We start from the raw sequence: 5907 nt of genomic DNA, 5'->3' as shown, positions 1-5907 counted from the left end.
TGTGATGGTATTCATCTGTAATACTGACAGCATCCAGACCAGCGGCGTCTGCTATATGCTGCATGTGCTCAGTCTGTAATCCAGGACGGTGGAAGTGCTGATGTTATCCTCATCATACATGTGTGAAAGCACTGAGAGCATCAAATGGACATGTTCTGCACATTTATCTCACTCAGCTCATTTTGCGTCCTTGTTATGAGTCTATAGAGCTAGTTGTCATTTAGCAGACACTTTATCATCTACCAGAACACTTACTACAGGACTAGAGGAGAAGAAACTGAACACTATAAATCGAATGCGGTAGCAGTAGTTATGCACTGTACGCCACTCTGAAAAGTGGATAGATGGAAATTAATGTCAGCATACTGCATACTACACTCTAAAAAATGCTGGGTTAAATACAATCCCGATTCCAAAAAAGTTGGGACACTGTACAAATTGTGGAAGTTTCAAATTTCAATATTTTATTCAGAAGACAACATAGATGACATATCAAATGTTTCAACTGAGAAAATGTATCATTTTAAGGGAAAAATAAGTTGATTTTAAATTTCATGGCATCAACACATCTCAAAAAAGTTGGGACAAGGCCATGTTTACCACTGTGTGGCATCCCCTCTTCTTTTTATAACAGTCTGCAAACGTCTGGGGACTGAGGAGACAAGTTGCTCAAGTTTAGGAAGAGGAATGTCCCATTCTTGTCTAATACAGGCTTCTAGTTGCTCAACTGTCTTAGGTCTTCTTTGTCGCATCTTCCTCTTTATGATGCGCCAAATGTTTTCTATGGGTGAAAGATCTGGACTGCAGGCTGGCCATTTCAGTACCCGGATCCTTCTTCTACGCAGCCATGATGTTGTAATTGATGCAGTTTGTGGTCTGACATTGTCATGTTGGAAAATGCAAGGTCCTCCCTGAAAGAGACGACGTCTGGATGGGAGCATATGTTGTTCTAGAACTTGGATACACCTTTCAGCATTGATGGTGCCTTTCCAAATGTGTAAGCTGCCCATGCCACACGCACTCATGCAACCCCATACCATCAGAGATGCAGGCTTCTGAACTGAGCGCTGATAACAACTTGGGTTGTCCTTGTCCTCTTTAGTCCGGATGAGTCTGACCACAGAACCGTTTTCCACTTTGCCACGGTCCATTTTAAATGAGCCTTGGCCCAGAGAAAACGCCTGCGCTTCTGGATCATGTTTAGATATGGCATCTTTTTTGACCTATAGGGTTTTAGCTGGCAACGGCGAATGGCACGGTGGATTGGGTTCACCGACAATGTTTTCTGGAAGTATTCCTGAGCCCATGTTGTGATTTTCATTACAGTAGCATTCCTGTATGTGATGCAGTGCCGTCTAAGGGCCCGAAGATCACGGGCATCCAGTATGGTTTTCTGGCCTTGACCCTTACGCACAGAGATTGTTCCAGATTCTCTGAATCTTTGGATGATATTATGCACTGGATAACTTCATAACTTCAAACTCTTTGCAATTTTTCTCTGAGAAACTTCTTTCTGATATTGCTCCACTATTTTTCGCCGGTGATCCTCTGGAATTGGTGATACTCTGCCCATCTTGACTTCTGAGAGACACTGCCACTCTGAGAGGCTCTTTTTATACCCAATCATGTTGCCAATTGACCTAATAAGTTGCAAATTGGTCCTCTAACTGTTCCTTATATGTATATTTAACTTTTCCGGCCTCTTATTGCTACCTGTCCCAACTTTTTTGGAATGTGTAGCTCTCATGAAATCCAAAATGAGCCAATATTTGGCATGACATTTCAAAATGTCTCACTTTCAACATTTGATATGTTATCTATATTCTATTGTGAATAAAATAAAAGTTTATGAGATTTGTAAATTATTCCATTCCTTTTTTACTCACAATTTGTACAGTGTCCCAACTTTTTTGGAATTGGGTTTGTACAACCCAGTGCTGGGTAAAATAGGGACAAACCCAGCAATTGGGTTGTTTTGACCCAGCGGTTGGGTTACTACCCTTCTGGGTCAAAACAACCCAATTGCTGGGTTTGTCCCTATTTTACCCAGCACTGGGTTGTATTTAACCCAGCATTTTTTAGAGTGTACTGTTAGTAAAAAAAATAACATGCAACAGTACAAACATTTTAAGCAAACATTTTTTTAAAGTCTCATCTGCTCACCAAAGCTGCATTTATTTGATCAAATATACAGTAAAATCAGTAATATTGTGAAATGTTACAATTTAAAACAGTTGTTTTCTATGTGAATCTCTGTTAAAATGTTATGTATTTCTGTGATGCGCAGCTGTATTTTCAGCATCATTCCTCCAGTCTTCAGTGTCACATGATCTTCAGAAATCAGTATAATATGCTGATTTGCTACTCAAGAAACATTTCTTATTATTATCAATGTTGAAAACAATCGTGCTGCATGATATTTTTTTCTGGAAACCGTGATCCATTTTATTTTTCAGGATTCATAGAGAGAGGAATAAAAAAGTTCAAAAGAACAGCATTTATCTGAAATAGGAATCTTCTGTAATATTATAAATGCCTCTACTGTTCAATTTAATGCAACCTTGCTGAATAAAGCAATACAAATAGTGAATACTAGTGCCTAGTTATTTTCTTAGAAATAACCAGCCAATGGTTATTTTGCATTTTATTTTTTTTAATCTACCAATGACTTACATATGGCAGCCCAACAGAAAAATGAGAATGGAACCAGGTGTAATTTCTGCTCCACTAGCATCACTAATCAGAATTGCATAAATTATAATGTTTTCAGACTGCCATTGGACAAGAACAAACCGACAGTCCCGACCCCAAATGCATGTGATTAGTTGAGTCAGAAATGGACATGTCACCTTGCGGGGCATCAAACTACACTTCAGATGACTTATATGAGAAAGTATGTTAGCACACACAAAGTTACTCACTCCATACTGGTTTAGGTGCTTCGGTTGATTTGACCTATCGCTGAGCTCAAGTTAACCCTGATGGTTAAAAATGCTGATGTTTTGGCCTGATTTATGCTCTTATTGTTTATTAATCATGGCTGGCCTCATTAGCAGTAGCTGAGGCGTGCGTTGGCTCTGAAATGCCACCCATAATGCAGGGCCACTGTGAAATGTTTTATTACAGGCTAATCAACAGCACGTTCCCTGAAGGAGTTGCGAGTCAGGGGAGATTAGTTATCTGAAGCCCTCGCCGCGTTTCCGGCCCGTATCACCTCCAGATCTATAATGAAACATAACAAGGTTTCTGTATCGTTCAGAGATTAGAGAGGTGCGTTTGAGAAGGTAACATTTATCAAAAGACCCTCATTTATCATTTATCAAAAGCACTCGCTAAAGGTCAATATCTGTCACGCATTTTACATCTTCGAGAGAAAAGCGAAATTTAAAAAAGATCGCTGATATTGATCCAAGGTGTTTCGGAAGCTTCCTCAGAAGTGAACCAGAGATAATGGAGGGAAATGACAATGAATAGAAATTCAAAGGAAGTTTTATAAGTTTAGATTTTTCTCTTTTATTTTGTCAACATCACTTTATATTCCACGGGTAATAAATCATTATGTACAGGGTTCCTGTAAGTGAACTCACAAGCAGGTGATGAACTTTTTGCTCATTTAATGGTCAACAGTGGACAGCTAATTACTATTACTACTACTACAAAAAAAAAACATTAAATTGATCAAAAGTGACACCAAAGACATTTATAATGTTACAAAATATTTATATTTCAAATAAATGCTGTTCTTTTGAACTTTCTATTCATCTGTGAATCCTGAAAAAATCAAATGCATCACAGTTTCCACAAAAATATTGTGCAGCACGACTGTTTTCAACATTGATAATAATCAGAAATGTTTCTTGAGCAATCAAAAACAGTTTATATTCAAGTAGATACAGGTATTTTAAATTGTAATACTATTTCACTCTTTGTAATGCATTAAATAAATCATCAAATAAATGCAGCTTTGATGAGACTTCTTTGCTGCACATACAATCCAGGGCACTAAAATGGTCTAGGAATAAAGCAAAACATTTCATAACATATATTTTGAAAATGTATAATGTGATTTAAGGAGTTTTAATCAGGAATTTTCTGCATTCATTCAATACTTTGATTGTTAAGTGGAGGGGGACCCCTTCGATTTCAACAGCCAGACTGCAACTAAACTAAAATAAATGAAGTGAACATTAGTTTTATGGTGTTCCTACACAGCTCAAAGTCAGTTCACAGCTGCACCGCTCCTGAAAAATGCACTAAACGTCTTTTCTGAGACCTGTTTTATATCCGCAGTGTTTATTACGTCCCGTGGTTCCAAATGAAAGCCATTTCGTCCCCATTGATCACCATTAGACGTTCTGCTAACAGGTAACTCATGAGCAGACTCAGATGTGCTCTAGTAACACACAGTTAACACGTCGTGAGCAGCTTGACCTCTGCTGAGGGTTATCACTTCACACAAGAGAAACAAACCGTGAGGATCGAGCAGAGATCTCTCGCAACACCCATCTGCTTTGATTAAAAGGTGGCCGTTTGATTTGTGCAATAAAGCTCTGTGACAGCAAAGTGAAGGTGGTCTCCATATGAACACGCGCATTTATTTATTTCTCTCCAGCTCTTTCTGGCACTGGGCTCTTTAAACGAGCATCTCCATCTCTTTGAGGCAGTCCAGACCATCAGTGTTTAGTAAATCTCACCGCCAGCTCTGAGGAAGGGGAAGAAGCGATGCGGAGGGATTCTCGCAGCTGTGCAAACAGACGAGCTTCAGGTGACTGCACATGCACCTCGCTTCCCATTCCCACACAGCTTCCTCATTATATCTCTCTGATTCATATTTACACAAAGTGACTCACAAATCTAAATAATGCTGCAATGAGTTTCATTAATAACATCAACATCATAATTTGACAATAATGCATAACAGATGATCAGTTAACAGAATGTTTCAGAATGTCATAAATTCATATTATCATACTACAGTTATGATTTATGTATATGTATATATATATATATATATATTCATGCTACAACATCAACTACAGATCTGTTAAGTATTACATGATTGTTAATAACTTAAAGTTATTGGTCTGTATATATACTTGTGGCAGAAGTCTTTAGCTAAAAAAATAAAATAAATAAAAAGATTTTGAGCGAAGAAAACCAGATTTAGGCCACGCTGATCTGCAGAAAAAAGATTTATCTTTGTCTTTCCTTTTCTTTACAAGAAGCAGAAACCTGCTTTACAGTGAGGAGCTTACACTGGAAGTGAAAAATGCATAAATATTAAAATACTTTCAATAGTACAGCCACAATATATAAAATGTGTGCAAACATGATAACTACGTGTGTGTTAACATGATTAGTCTTAGATGTGCTTACTATTTCAGCCACAAAACATACAGTAAGCTACATGTGTGTTTACAAGAGTTTAGTTCTACATTTGCTTACTAACCTTTTCTAAGTGAAGTTATAACCAATATGTAATGCCATAAATCTCAGCTGCAAAAATGATGATTTAAACAGCTTAACAGCGCAAATAATATACTGTATATGAAATGGTAAGCTTGACATTTAAATCTGCTCATTTCTGCTCCACTGACTTCCATAACCTGTAACACTTTTGCTATTTTTATAAAAACAAGGGATGAGTTGGAATTATTTTTGCTGCTTTTACAAATGCTGCTGATTAAGTTTACATGTGCTGAACCAACAATATTCCTTAAAAACTCTCTTTCACTAACACACACACACACACACACTCACACTCACACACACACACACACACACACTCACACACACACTCACACGCACACGCACACACACACATACACACTCACTCACACGCACAAGCACACGCACACGCACACACACACACACACACACACACACACACACACACACGCACATGCA

The sequence above is a fragment of the Sinocyclocheilus grahami genome, unplaced genomic scaffold (genome assembly GCF_001515645.1).
Source record: "Sinocyclocheilus grahami isolate Dianchi unplaced genomic scaffold, SAMN03320097.WGS_v1.1 scaffold559.1, whole genome shotgun sequence".
Classification (NCBI taxonomy): Eukaryota; Metazoa; Chordata; class Actinopteri; order Cypriniformes; family Cyprinidae; genus Sinocyclocheilus; species Sinocyclocheilus grahami.
Note: the sequence above shows the minus strand (reverse complement) of the source record.